This window comes from Lactuca serriola, chromosome 6, assembly GCF_051521515.1.
Source record: "Lactuca serriola cultivar US96UC23 chromosome 6, Lser_US96UC23_V15, whole genome shotgun sequence".
NCBI classification, from domain to species: Eukaryota; Viridiplantae; Streptophyta; class Magnoliopsida; order Asterales; family Asteraceae; genus Lactuca; species Lactuca serriola.
The window spans coordinates 79,342,733-79,359,545 of NC_136413.1; positions in this window are offsets into that span (position 1 = coordinate 79,342,733).

Genomic DNA, 16,813 nt, shown 5'->3' on the forward strand with positions numbered 1-16,813 from the left:
TATGTTTATATGATTTCTTGAAATTGCTTGACATGAATTTGTGTTCTTATGAGTTTTAGAAGATCATAGGAATTATGTATAACCTCCATGTGTGTTTAATTCATGATCTTAATGGCAATGATGGTGTCCATAACTTGTCTTCAAGTTATGGATAACCAAAAGTCACTTCTTTAAATTGTGATTAAAGAACTAAAGAGGTTTCATAAAATGAAGAGTCTTCATTTTTATGAACCATTAAAACTCATAAGTTACAAATTGAAGAGACTTGGAATAGTTTCAAATCTTGCCCTCAAGTTTTGGAATTTGAAAAGTCTTACACTTTAATACTTTAATTCCAGATTAAACCTTAGATTTTTAAAAAGTTTAAAAATCAACACTTATATTATTATTATAATTTTATTATATAGATATGTATAAGAATATGTCATTCTTACCGTTAGTAGGCCTCATTCACGAACCAGGTCTATAAGGGGGTATAAGGTTGTTGCCTATAAAATGGTGACTTAATGGGTGTCCAATCTCACCCACCGCTTCCTTGATCGGTGGAGGGTCGTTAGCCGAACGAGTAGGATACGACTTTAAATACTCATTAAAAGTATAATGAATTATAAAGTAACTATACATTATAAATTCCCAATCTTAGTTAATTTAGGAAAATGTGAAATTGGTGCTAGCCCATAAAATTACACTTTGTACCTTACCAAATCGTTAGTGGAGCGTGTGTGGTTAACCAGCACACTAACATGGACTAGTAAGAGTGGAAAAGGGTAACTTGACTTTATTATAGATCGGTGGAGCGTGTGTGGTTAACCGGCACATCGATTAGGTAATATTGTTGAGGGTACCAAGTCAATTTTTATGGTTATTCACACCTTGTTTGTGATCCTCGGCATCCCAGTCACAAACTTGAGAGGGTACAATCGAGATTCAAACATGCCATTGAAAAGTTAAATGTATCTCAAAAGATCTAGGAGTTTCAAAACCAATATAACCTAATAATAAAATATTCCGTTCGTATGGTGGAAATTGGTAAATCGTCATTTACCTACCTTCAAATATTTTATAGTGTGGATTATGACATCCCTCTTCCAACTATAACTAGTTTGTTGGATCCTAGCCTTAATATTTCATTTGGGTGACTTATTAAGGACTCTTAATCTAATGAAACATGTCCTTCTTTCAGATGTCTTCCAATAACGATGATGGCTCAAACCCTACATGCTCTTTTTCCCTAATGAACTTGTGTTGTAAGGTCATCTTTGATGGATCCAATTTCAATGAGTGGATCAGAAACATCATAATGATTACTCGCTATGAGGACAAAGAATATGTCCTTGACAGGGAGCTTAAGGTTGTTAATGAAGCCGCTGCTACTCCTGAAGAGTTTGCAGAGTTCATTGCACATGAGAAGGATGCTACCAAGGTGTCCTGCATCATGATGGCCACAATGACTCCGGAACTCCAAAAGTCTTATGAAGATTTCTACCCCTATGAGATGCACCAGGATCTGATGGAAAGGTACCATCAGAGCGCGCATCAAGAGAGGTATGAAATCATTTCCTCCATGATAACCGCAAGGATGAAGGATGGTGAACCCATCACCGGTCACTTGCAGAAGATGCAAAGGTTCGTTGACCGGTTGCTGAAGCTAAATGTTGACTTCCCTGGGGTTGCTACTTCTACTCCTTCAACAGCCCCTGTTCTGGCTATTGGGTAGGGAAAGGGTAAGAAGAGGAAAAGCCCTTCAAAGGGTAGCAAGGGTAAGACTCTTGATGGTTCCTCTTCAAGTGGGACAAAGAAAGATCCCATTCCTCCTTCTTCAAACCCAAAGGAAGCACAATGCTTCTATTGCCAGGATAAGGGACACTTCAAGCGAAGCTGCCCCAAATATCTGCAAGATGTAAAGGATGGGAAGGTTAAACCCACCCATGTAGGTATTTATAGAATATCTTCTAACAACTCATCTAATTCTAATTCTTGGGTGCTTGATACAGGTTGTGGTATTTACATTTGTACTGATTTACAGGCACTAAAAAGAAGTGAGCAAGTAGAGCATGGGAAGATAAACTTAGTTATGGGCAACATGAAAGCATCACCTGTTACCAAGATAGGAGTTTATTCTTTATTGCTTAATAATAGGTTAATGTTAGATTTGAATAAGTGTTGTTGCTCGCCCGAAATGGCGAAAAATATTATTTCTTTTCATGGCTTGTACAAACAAGGTTTTTCATTTTCATTTGATAATAAAAATGGTGCTATTAATTTTTATTACAATGATGTATTTTACTTTAAAGCATTACCTTGTGATGGTGTATATGAATCTGTGAATGTTGTAGACAATCTAGGAAATAATGTGTTGTATATTGATTCTTCAGATAGCTTGGATAAAGCATCCTTGTGGCATTGTCTTCTCGGACATGTTAACAAGAAGCGCATAGGCCAACTCCAAAAGGCTGGAGTCTTGGAATCATTTGACCTCAAGTCAGATGATAGTTGCGAGTCTTGTTTACTTGGAAAAATGAAAAAGTCACCCTTCACAGGTACTTGTGATAGGGGTGAAGGTTTATTGGACCTTGTACACACGGATGTGTATGGGCCCTTCAGAGTTGCTACAAAGGATGCTAATCGCTATTATGTGACTTTTATTGATGATTACAGTAGATATGGATATATCTACTTAATCAAGCATAAGTCAGAAACCTTTGAAAAGTTCAAAGAGTTTAAGTAGGAAGTTGAGAATCAATTGGGCAGGAACATCAAGATGCTCTGATCCGATCGGGGAGGAGAGTATCTTAGCATTGAGTTCCTTGACTATCTTAAGGAATGTGGGATTGTCTCACAATTGACGCCTCCCAGGACACCACAGTTGAATGGTGTGGCTGAGAGGCGCAATCGAACCTTGTTGGATATGGTTCGTTCCATGATGAGTCGAGCTTCGTTACCAATCTCTTTCTTGGGGTATGCTTTAGAGACTGCCGCCCATATCCTTAATCTAGTCCCTACTAAAAAGGTTGCCAAAACACCTCATGAGATGTGGACTTGGAAAGTGCCCAATTTGGACCACATCAAGATTTGGGGTTGTGAAGCTTTTGTGAGGCATGAGACTCATGACAAGCTTGAACCCCAAAGAGAGAGGTGTATTTTCATCGGCTACCCACAGAGATCCTTTGGTTACCTCTTCTACAGACCCAATGATAATGTAGTCTTTGTAGCTAGAAGAGGAGTCTTTCGTGAGAGAGAATTCATAAGCCAAGGTGACAGTGGGAGGCAAATTGATCTTGAAGAGCTTCAAGAGTCAAGTGGTGAAAGAACCTCAAATGCTGTCAGCCAACCTGAGGAGGAAACTCCTATTGAGCCGATAGATGAGTCTGTACCTCCAAGACGTTCCACTAGGGTGAGGAACACACCTGAATTTTATTATGGTTATCACATCACCACTGAAGGTGATACATTTATCAGTGATAGTACATTCATAGATTTGGATGAACCTAATAATTATAAGGAAGCCATGGCAGGCCCTGAGTCTGCGAAATGGAAGGAGGCTTTGGACAGCGAGATTCAGTCCATGTATGAAAATCAAGTTTGGAACTTGGTTGACAATGTACCAGGTTGTAAGACAGTTGGGTGCAAATAGATCTTCAAGAAGAAGACTGGCATGGATGGGAAAGTACATACTTATAAAGCGCGACTAGTTGCGAAGGGCTTTACTAAAACTCCGGGAGTTGACTATGATGATACCTTCTCACCAGTAGCTAAGATTAAGTCAATTAGAGTGTTGTTAGCCATAGCTGCATTTCATGTTTATGAAATATGGCAAATAGATGTCAAAACCGCTTTCCTTAATGGGAAGTTGGCTGAGGATGTTTACATGCCTCAGCCAGAGGTTTTTGTTGATCCAAAATACCCTAATAGAGTGTGTAAGCTTGAGAAATCCATTTATGGATTGAAACAAGCATCTTGCAGATGGAATCTTTGCTTTGATGAGAAAGTAAAAGAGTTTGGCATTTCTAGGAGTGAGGATGAGTCTTGTGTGTATGTCAGGGCTAGTGGGAGCATAGTTAGCTTCTTGGTGTTGTATGTGGATGACATACTTCTCATAGGAAACGACGTCCCAACTTTGCAGGAGGTTAAGTCCTGGCTTGGGAAGTGTTTCGCTATGAAGGACCTTGGGAAAGCTACCTATATCCTAGGGATAAGGATATTGAGAGATAGGAGTAAGAGACTAATTGGACTTAGTCAGATTACTTATGTGGATTAGGTAATGAAGAGGTTTAGTATGCAAGATTCCAAGAAAGGAGGATTACCAATCCAGAGTAATGCCAAGCTAAGTAAGATTCAGAGTCCGAGTATAGAGGCTGAGATAGCTGAGATGAATCAATACCATATGCTTCCGCTGTGGGCTCGATCATGTATGTTATGACTTGTACTCGCCCTGATGTGGCCTTTGCTTTGAGCATGGTCAGTAGATATCAAGGGAACCATGGCAAGGCACACTGGATAGCGGTAAAGAACATTCTTAATCATCTGCGGAGGACTAAGTACTGGCTCCTTACCCTCGTGGGCAGTGATGACTTGAGAGTGGAAGGATATAGTGATGCTAGCTTTCATACTGATAGGGATAATTTCCACTCTCAGTCAGGCTGGGTCTTTATCCTAAATGGAGGAGCAATTACTTAGAAAAGTTCCAAGAAGGAGACAGTAGCTGATTCAACTTGTGAATCAGAGTACATAGCAGCAAGCGAGGCAGCAAAAGAGGCGATATGTCTAAAGAACTTCATCGGAGACCTTGGAGTTGTACCAGCTATAAAGGATCCAATGGAAATTTTCTGTGATAGTGAAAGTGCGGTTGCTTTGGCTAAAGAACCAAGAGATCACGGGAGATCTAGGCACATTGACAGAAAATACCATTTCATCAGACATAGAATAGAAAAAGGACTCCTCGTGGCAAAGAGGGTATCATCAGATGAGAACCCGGCAGATCCCCTCACGAAGGGACTAAGCAGGGTTAAGCATTTACAGCATGTGAGGCGCATGGTCTGGAGGATGATATTAGTTTCAATAATTAGATTCCTGAAACTTGTAAAATGTAATTGACATTTGATGATAAATACAAGTTGCTATTTATTTATGAGTAAGGTGTTACTATCTTGTGTTGATTGTTTACTATGTTTCAATTTTGCATGTTTTTACTTCCAGAATAATTATGTTATTATTCAAACCATCCACAGTCAGTCAAACTTTGGAAGTAAGTATTGATTTAAGACTGTCATGAATTTGGCTTGTATGATTTGTCTAAAGTGCTTTGGACAATGCAATGGTTGCTACAATATTCATGAGTACTCATAAGGGCTGAGTATTGGATCCAACCCAGGCTCACTTGCATCACTTCATGGAATTTATCTCGAGTGATCGTGAGACGGTAATATCATATGAATCTTCAAACCTAGAGATATGAGTTGTTGACTATGAGTTGGTTATTCATTGATTGTACGAAAACGCATTGGTAACTCAATGATATAAAACGTGCCTTTGTGAATAATTCAACAAGTAGTTAGTACAAGCATATCAGTTGAAGTTTATATGTTCCTTCTAGAAATAGAAGCGATATCTGGGCCCATCGATGATTTGGTTTTGACCTATGTATCGGGCCCGGTCAGAACCTAATTGATGTGTTCAATTTAGTTCTATGTCGAAACAAATCAGAGATCGAGAAACAAATGTTGGACAAGAAGTAAGACCATGTTCCATGTGTTTGTCCAGTTGATATCATGAGAACAGAGGATTATATGATCACTTATCTTAAATGGCGTATCATCATCATCTCAGTTCCGAGAGACTTTGAAAGAGCTACGATTGCTAGTCGGATTTCGAAGTCATATTTGCAAATATAGTTATTAGACTTATCCAAGTGGGAGACTGTTAGATATAGTGTCTAAGTCCATAACTTTATTTGGTATGTACTTGACCCGACCCGGCATGGTCCATTTGGGTTGCATGGCATTGCAATACTTGGATAGACTAGATGAGAGAATAAGGCACTTATGATTATTAATATATTATAAGTTCTAATATATTAATAATAGTATTATTTAATTAGTATTGATCAAGTATTAATCTAGTATTAATTTGGTGATCAAAGTGAGACTAATTAAATATATAGGATTGATTATGACAATCATCAATTCTTTTATGGTGGATTAATGATCCATGGTTTATGGGTTTGGTTATAACCATATGGAGCTCCATGGATAGTCCATGGGAGTTACAAACCCATGGGTCATGAAAAATGAAGAGTCATGACAATTAAGAGTATTGATGTGAAAACCCTAATTGTGACAACACTATAAAAGGAACCCTGTGGCTAGAAAATCGGCTACCTAGTGTTTCTAGAGAGGGCATAACTGATTTTCAAGTGTACGAAGTATTCTCTCAAGTTATTCCAAGTATTTTGGTGTTGTGTGAAGCATTTGAGGCACAACATTTGGGGTTCTAGGCTCACAAAGTCTTGAAGGAATCCAAGCAACAACAAGGTATGTATTTCTACTAGTATTTATGTTTTATGTAATCCACATGCCATGCTAGTTAGGAAATAACCTTGTAAAATAAATTTTGATGTATATAGAGAAAACATAGATTCAAGGTTATTAGTGTTGCATGTACACTTAGGAAGTGTTAGAATGCTCAAAACCCATCACCATGACCCATTCCTGGCCTCCTAGGGTCGGGATATCACACAAAGTTGCTACCTTTGCACCCATGCATGGCCCTTTTTTCTCAAAAGGCCATAATAACCACTTAATATATGCATGGAGAGGTATAATGGCATAAAGATCCCACCTTTATGTCTTTACTACTCTGAACACCTCTAAATCTGGAAGGATCTAGCTTGGGGATGTCCAAATCCTACAAGACATCCTTCTTGAACCATAAACTCCATAAAAGGGACATAAGGAGATCAAACAAACTAGAAGTCAAGGTGAGAACTTGATTACCATAAATTTAAGAAGATGAAGCAAACTTCCTAGATCTACAACCTTCTTCTTCGACCTCCAACCTCCTTCTTCTTCTTCTAGACTTCATGAACACTCTAAATCCTTCAATAAAGGCTCATACACTCAAAGAGAGAACTAGGGTTTCGTGGGACAGGTTCTGGACAATGGAGGCTACAAATGAGGCTGATAGAATGAAAATAACATGCTTAAATAAGGCACCAACTCCCGATTTAGGGTTTTACCAAAACCTGGCCAACTCGTCGAGTCAGTCCTCTGACTCGTCGTGTAGGTCACTTAACCCGCGACCAAAATCGCGCTCCTACTCGTCGAGTCATCCATCTACTTGACGAGTCACTTCCTCTTTTGAGGTATCCTTTCCTTTCTAGGCCTCCTAAATTCAGGGTGTTAACTCTCACGCACACTCACAATCATGTTTCCGCATTTTACTCTGATGTAACTCAATATTTTAATAAATAAAAATAAAAGTTTGCCTTAAAAATTGGGACGTAACATATATAATCATTGTCAACTTGCCATCATAACCCTAACGACTCTCAACCATTGGCTCCCAACCACTATACAATCACCGACTCTCATCCCTCCTACAACCATACATAAGCTACTTCTAATATTTAAAGATTGTATCATGAATGCGTAGTCATATGTAGTTGGAAAATAAGATAGACAATCGAACATGTGTTCCTAACCTAAGGCTTTATTAGACAATAACATGTCCATACAAAGTATTCTAAGTATATCTTATTCAAATTATGTACAACCCCTAGGGTATTCATTCAAAACTCAACCAACACTAACCCCAACCAGACATCATGACACGTAATTTTTTTTTTGACTTTCGCAAACTCTCATGTATTTGAGACGCATCACCTTAAAAAGGATGTGATGTTTTGAGGGAGGTCTCCTATTTCTCTTTAAATTGCATCTTCACATAACCTAAAACATGTTCATAATTGGTTTTGGAGAGCCGTCGTTCTTGACTACCATCGCCATCTTCACAAACTCAATACTCAATTTCCACCTTTAGTCCACTGAATACATTTTCCCAAGGTTCTAAATAATGTTAAGTGTGATTTGGAGGCAATGTCAAACCTCAAGCTTATTCAAGCCGTAGTGAGTCACGTCATTTGTAAGGTGTGACTTAAGGTGACAATTTTGTATATAGTTAATATGTGTGTGTGTGTGTGTGTGTGTGTATATATATATATATATATATATATATATATATATATATATATTCTACTATTATTCATTTTTATATACATAAATGACTTAAGGCGACATTTTGTTCAAGTTTGACGGCAAGTACAAGCCTTGAATCCATAACGTGCCATAACGAAACCATGATGAACTTTTTAAAAACTTGTCTTTAGAACCTTGCTAATTTCCAACTTAATACCCGACTAAAATTCAAGTTTTCAATGTCACATAAAAATCCACAACCATACCTCTATATCTCTCGGCACATACACACAACCATCACAATTCTTGTTTTCTTTAAACCATACACCACACTCACACTTTTTTTTACCATACATCACCACTAAATCTCTAATTAGAAATGCATATAACTACAACTAATATACCTTTTGACCCCACATAATACTACCACAAAAAAAATCTTCCTTTTTTTATAACGACATCAGGTCTTTTTGAACCCTACTGTTTCATTCGTTCCAATAGCCATAAAAAATAAACATAAAGAGTGATCAGAAACAAGAATAGGGAAAAAAAATAATAGAGAAAATGGAAAAGAAAAGATTGGGTCCCAAGTTTGTCAAATGATAAGGGAGTATTGTTTTTTTTTGTTTAGTTTATCCAATATCTTTTTTTCTGTTTAGTCTATCCAAATTATATATTTGCATAAAACTGTTATATGTAATATGTGTTGGAAATTATAGGGGATATATTGCAAGTTGTCAAGTTTCCTCTATCACACGTTGGTGGTGGAAGAAACATTTTGTGAGTTTATAAACCTTTTCTCTTGATAATCATTCAAAGACTTTAGTGGATCAAAAGGATGGGCCAAGTCAATTTGTGCCTAGCCAATGCTGTGAAATGGGGCACGATGCATTGGTTGCTGGCTGCCACTGACTTCATGGATGAGGCAATAGAACCTTAAAAAATTCTCTGGTAAGAGCGATAGACTTCAGGTTTGAAATCAGATAAGAGCAGATAACGATATCTTATTCAAATTTAAACCGACACGAGTGGTCCGACTTAGTCACCTGGTTCAATTTTTTGGAAACCTCTAGGGTTTCTGTCCACTATAAATAGGACCTGCCAAGTCCCGTTTATTCCACCGGAATTCGCAACTCTCTCCCCTCTCTCAAGTGGTCGTAGTTTTTCTTCCGTTTCTGAGTATTCGTTTTGTGTCTACTGCTTTCCATTGGTGTTGGAAAACAAATAACTTTGTGTTAAATTATGAGGTTTTACTCTGTTGCTTATAGCGCTAGAAGTGAAGTAAAAACCTTTAAGGACAAGAGTCTGATTCGTGCAGTTTTCTACAATCAAGATCGGTCATCAATAAGTCGGGTTTACATTATTGTTTCGCATTTATATTCGCCCAATAACAGGACAATCTGCTTCCATTTCTTTCTTATAATCAGATCTGATCGAGAATGATTATTCTGATTTATGGGCGAAACTTGGTAACAATAATAATAATAATAATAATAATAATAATAATAATAATAATAATAATAATAATAATAATTGGATTTATTATCTTGTGACATATCAACATTTAATTATCCATATCTGTAACATCCCAAAATTTACGACCTAAAATTTCATAATAAAACCATCAACCATACATGTTCATAAAATCGAAATATGGCCCAAAACCCAAAAGTCAACAAAAGTCAATGGTTGTTGAGTACGCCCGACATACTCAAACTTACGCCCAACATTCACCTTGTTTGGCGAGTACGCACGGCGTACAAGCTGGTTACGCCTATCATACTCCACAGCCAATCCAAATCACCATTAAGTACTTAATCGGTTAAGTCACCAAGTCCAATTCTTAGATCTCATCCTAAATTACGTCTTATCATGTAAAGTTGGCAACTTTACTCCTTTGCATATCTTAATGGGACCCAATACTCAATAAAATTCATAGTAAGAACCCTAACTCATGCATGGTCCAATATAATTCATCAAGATTTAATTTTTATGAACAAGGGACCTCAAAAATGCTAATATCTATCATCCTTATCTTCTAGAGTAGCTCATACTCTCATGCATGACTTAAATGACCATAAAAGCACAAAAACAATCCCTAAATATATCTATCAAAATGAACCATCAAGTTCAGAGCTTTATACCTCCAAAAGCTTCCCAAGTTGGAGATAATTTTGGATCCACAAGCTTTAGCCACACCAATGCAACTTCCAAGAGTTAATCTCCCTTCAAGATCACCAAAAATACCTTCAAAGTTCACACCCAAGCTCAAAACACTCCAAATGTAATTAGGGTTTCGTTCTTAGGGTTTAGAGAGGTGGACGTTGGTCATAGGAATGTCCAAGAGTGAATTAAGGTGTTTAAATAGGGCACAAACCCAAAAAATTAGGGTTTGCCCCTGATGACTGTACGCCCCGCGTACGTAGGCGTCTCCGTGACCAAACTAACGAGCCAGTACGCCCAACATACTCAGCTAGGGACCAAATTGAAAGGGTTTTAAATGAAGGGCTAAAAGGGGAAAATACCATAAATGCAAATGTTGTCTCACGTCGTGAGGCTTCCTTTTCTTCCAAAATCCAACTTTTTGACTCCTTGAAACCCTAATTCGATTCGTCCTCGAAATCACTCCTCACTACCTTCCTGATACGCAAGATAACCTGGCGATACTCCCATAACCTCGATACAGATTGAGAAGTCGATACACACATTCCACGACCTTCCAAAACTATAACCGAACCTAGCCTTAGCAGGTCTCTCAAATCCTGACGATGAACGGATCCTTACCCACTAACATTAACCACTAAAGAATAAACATTACTACTTTGACCGAAATCTGAAATCGTAAAACCTTGTTTGACTCCCTGACAGATAGACCATTCCGAATCATTGCAAATTTGACTCCACTTCGCAATCCAAACTGAGCATAAGCCCTTCCAACATTGGATTATCTTGTTGTTTCCACTGGAAAACAAAATCCCTGACCATTCACTGCTGCCAAAAACCCTTCACTTGATAACCAATGCCTCCCTACATGAGCCTCCAACTCTAGCACCATCTCGACTCATCTTGGTGTAGAACACTGCACAAGATTCATTGCTAATTTTAAATTATCAAAGGAGGAGTTTGGTTTTGCTCCTAAAATAACCCAGAGTTGAAGGCCCAATGAGTATGAGTCAATCAGTCAAACGAACTATTTTACTTTTACCATAGAAGATGTTTTTTAAATAATGTTAAATCAAATGCATTTATACTCTGTTTTTACAGGTGGCTCAGTTGTTGGAAACTATTTACGTGAATGTTATAAATTACGAATCATTAATCATCCCAAATGCTTCAAGGCATTGTTTTGTTGTTGGAAATTCCAAATTTCTTCTTTAATTTGGTGTACGTAGGGCACAAGTTATGTCATTCTACTTTGATGAGTTGTTTTTTCCTCCTATTAACTCCTCATGTATAGATAAAGTGACTTAATGTGTAATTTTTTATGTCTCAATAAAGTGTTGTATATATAAAAATACTTTCTTCTTTTAGGGTTGGATGAATGTTTTGTTAAAATATGAGTAAATAACCATTTGCCCCTCTTTTTAGAAATGATTATAGATAATACAAAGTGCGTGTTGCTTGCTAATTTCAAATCAATATGGTTTATTTACAAAATTTGTTGTGTCTTTTATAGTTTTATATGTAAGGTCTAGAGGATGAGGTTATAGATAAGTCTCTGAGAAGCGATGATTGATCTGAAGTATGTGAAGATTTTGTTGGTGTTGCTCATACATGGTTAAGAAAAATAAAGGTGTAACCTTAATCATATGGCTTCTGTGTTTGTCTTTTTTTAATAATTTTAATAAATATTCAACATATTAAGTATGATTAAAATATAGTAATAAACTAAATCGTTTTATCCATTTGCCATTTGACTTAGTGTTTTTACTTTTGCTTATTTGACTCAAATTTACATAAATAGGTTGAAAATGTATCTTCTAATTTCTTTTATTCTTTTCATGTAACAAGTTTAATTATTTATATGATGCATTTTAAATTGGGTGGATTTTTTAAAAATACAATCGTGTAACACGAAGAAATGGAAATAGGATGCTACAATAAACAAAAATAGGAAAGCACATTGCTATTTCTTGCATTAATTCTTGAAAATATCAGTTTCTTCTACTGACTTCTTCACTAATTGTCTTTGTATATAGGTCAATTTTCTTAAAATACAATAGTGTAATAGGAAGAAAGGGAAGCAGCAAAATACAATGAACAAAACAATCAAAATATGTTTCTATTTCTTGCATCAATTAGGGAAATTAACATCCACATGAAAAGGACATCAATATAATGTAGGTGCATATAAGAATATACAATATATAAATAAATACTAAAGTATCTAATTCCAACATAAATCAACCAACCAATCTTACTACCAAAAACAAAAATTCAAATTAAGGACAACCAAACACACAAAATCAGATGACAAAATTGCAAAAATGGTCTCTGTAGTTTTTCATTTTATGTGGCTAAGGTCCAAACTTTTGAAAAGTTGTAGATTTGGTCATTTTCAACAAGTTTTGTTGTGGTTTTCATCCCTCTTTCGTTAACTTTAACAGCTTGGCTATTAACTTTTTAAAATGACTTTTTTACCCTTAAGGACCATTTCTACAATCAAACTATGCAACACTCCAAATCAGGTAAACCATTCTAACCCTTAAATTGATTTATTATGGCAAAAATGGTTCCTTTGTACGTTGGGCATACCTAAGGGTATGCTTAGTGTACTATGGGAGAAGGATCATGAAGGAATATCGAGTACGTAGGGCATACACGCAGGTACGCTGGGCATAGGCAACTGAGGGCCAAAACCCTAAAACCTGGACTTGAGACCTATTTATGCATCCTTAAGTCACTTGGACCAAACCCTAATCAGCCCCTAGAGACTCATTTCGTCCCTTTACCTCAGTTTTCCTTTGAGAGTGTGATTTTGGAGCATAGAAAGGTGTTGGTGGCCATTTTGGAGCTTATCCAATAAGAAGAAGTTAATGAGCAAGATTGGTGTGGCATTGGGCTTCAAGAATCTGCATTTGGTTCACCTTGAGGAGCTTCTGGAGGTATAAAGTCTTGATCTTGCCATCTTATTAAATAGATTGTGTTAGGGTTTTCATATTGTCCCTTTTATTGGTTCTTGGATCTTCTCTTGAGAGTTGAGCAATTCCAGAGACTAAAATGGTTAGATCTGAGCTTTGTGAGCATGCTAGATGCATAAAGGTGCTAGCTTGAAGGTTATCTAGACTCCATGCATGATTTTGAAGCTTTATATGAAGTCCTAATGTGAAAAATGAAGTTTTGAAGTCCCATACAGCATGCAAGGATATAAAGTTGCCAACTTTATGCCCTAGGACGTCTTAATGATATTAGATTTGATATTGGACGTTAGAACATCAAGTATTAAGCACTTAATGGAAGCGGTGCTTAATCTGCTTATACGCTGGGCGTAATATAGCGTACGCAGCGCGTACAGCCAAGGACTCAGTACGCTAAGCGTACTGAAGTGGCACGCTTGGCATACCCACCCCAGTGGGCTTTGGGCTTTGTGTGGGCTTGTAAGCCCTTTGGGCCTTAGCCAGTGTTGGGCCTAGTCATATTTTGGGTTAGTGGTCCGATGCATCTGTTTTGGGCCATGGTTGTTTTGGTTGGGCCTTATTGGGACATGTGGCCCATTAACAGTTTTGGACATGAACTTTGGGCCCATTATCAAGGAAGACTCTTGAGCCATTATGAAAGGACTTAGGCATGGGTACTTGGTTTCTTTAATTGGATTATATTAAATCCTAATTTTGGGTTAAGGTCATTATTGTTCAGCGCGGGTGGTTTTGGACAGTTAAGCAAGCAACTTTTGTATTCAGCAGACTAAGGTGAGTCTCCTCACCATGCCAATGGGTCAAAGGCACCAAGGCCGACCCATTATGTGATACATGGATTGTTAGTGGATTATGTGTTATGTTGGTATGACATTTGCATGGGATACTCTGGGGTTTCTCGTGGCACTAGATTAAGACCATGTGGGGGTTCCCATGTAATTTGGTGTAAGACCTTGGAGGGTTTCCCTGGCATCCTAGTATGTTTGTATGTTTAGCTCACATGATATTTCTTTGGTTAGCTAAGACCATGATGGGATTCCCATGGCAGTTAGTGAAGACCATGTGGGGGTTCCCATGGTAGGTAGTTAAAACCATGTGGGGATTCCCATGGTAGTGGGTTAAGACCACGTGCAGGTTCGAGTGACACCTGGTGTAAGACCTTGGAGGGTTTCCATGACATCCTTATATGTTTGTATGCATGGCTTATGTGGTATATGTAGCTGATATAGCTAATATAGTTTATGTGATTATGTGGATTGTGTGGGGTATGCTCTGGGGAACTCAGTAAGCATTAGCTTACAGTTTGTTGGTTGTTTCAGGTACTTCAGGATCTAAGGGCAAGGGCCCGGCATGATGGCGCAGCATGCACTCTCTGGCATCTTGTTTTGGGACACTCTAATTTTATGAATAATTTATCTAAGTAAGCTTTTTTAGAAATCGAATGGATTCGATCTTATACATACGCGAGGAAGGTTATTAAAAAATAAAGAAGGCGGGTTCTTCTTTCTTTTATCACTTAGGAGAAGTTCCCTTCCTTTTTAGAAAAAAAAAATGTCTGATTGGATTTCATTGGCCTAATTGAAAGTTGGAAGATTTGATGATTCAACATATGACTTATCATTATTCGTCATAACTATAACTAATATACTCTAACAACTAATATACTATAACTCATTAGAAGATAATATTATACAGTTGGTTACTTTTTTATTGCATCACGATGCCTAAGAACACGATCTAATAGATCGTTGTATCGATTAGTTGGATCATAGTCTCTTACCATAAAAATGGTTGCATGCGCATGTTATGAATTTTGAAAACAATTGTGATTGAGATTTTATGATTTATGGAAATGAATTCGTTATATAAGAATAAAAAAATTTATTGGAAAATTTGGGTCGTTACAAACTACAAGGATAGTTTCTACATATCTTCTTTTTATTTTTATTGAATTATAATATATTAATAAATGTTATTTTTAATATATATATTATTTATATATTAATAAATATTATTTTATTAGATTATTAATTTCTTTAAATTAAATTTTTTAAATTTTTTTGTTATCGAATATTTTAGTTTGATTATTATATATGAATAAATATTATTTTTAATATATAATTGATGGGTTTTGAGTAATACATCAATCCTATGGTATACATGCAAACCCTAGTAGCTTTGGATCTAGTTTGTCTAATGAACACGTAATTGAATATCCAAAGCTATAAACCCTAGATCTAGCATACAATTAATCATATTAACATAAAATAGGGTTTAGATCTAACCTTTGATTGTTATATAGCAATAACAATCTAATATTTGGCTTCAGAAAGCTTAGTGCCTCAAATGTTGCACCTCTAATGGAGTCACAAACACCACGCAAAAAGATGAAGAAGAAAAGAGGAAAGAGCACCAAAATCATCCAGAAACCCTAAGGGAATCATTCACCACGTTTTTGGGGCTTAGGGGCTCCTTAAATAGGTAGGAAATTAGGGTTATCAAACAAGGAAACCCTAATTTGACTGCTTAAGCCCTAAGCAGCCCATGGACCCCTTCTGGAACATGCCTTGGACGATTTCTAATGGGCTTCCCCATAGAATTCGTCCAACCTATTATTCCAAGGTGATCCATAGCCCAATTGCAATTATCTTATAATTACAATTCAAGTCCCCTAAGTTTAATTAATCTCTTTTAGCCACAAAATTAATTCTTAATTAATTCTTGACTAATATTAATTAAACATTATGATTTCTCCTTTAATATATTATTCTTATAATATATTAATAAATCATAATTAAATCTTTCTCTCCTTAATTCATCCTACATATTGCTATGGTGAAGGCAACCCAAAAGGACCATGCTCGTAATCGGGTCAAGTACATACCAAAATAGTTATGGACTTAGACACTAATCCAACAATAATATTTATATATTAACAAATATTATCATATTGGGTTATTAATTTATTAGTTAATTTTGTTTATTGGAGTAATTCTTTTTATTGGATTATTATATATTAATAGTTATTATTTTTAATTTATAATATTTATATCCTAATAGATATTACATTATCAGATTATTAATTGCTTTGAAACACCCAAAAAATATGGTTGTTGGGTCAATATTATGGTTTATACTTTGCTTTTCTAGGAAATTGTATTTTTATGTAATATCTTATGTGTTTACGGTCAAGTTTACGGCCAGGGAGGTGTTTACGGCCGTAAACAGGTTTACGACCGTAAACCCTGTTTACGGCCCATGTTTACCCGGCCCATATTCTCATGTATATATATAGGGGTGAGGGGTGTAATAAAATGAGTGATGAACACCAAGGAGCTTAAGTGTGTGCATTTGAAGGTGTTCTAGAGAGAGAAAAGATAGTGTGTGTTAGTGTGTATGAATCTTGTATCCGGATCTTCATTCATATCAATACATACAAGATTCATATTATTCTTCTTCTCCTTCTCTTCTATTTGATCTGGCATC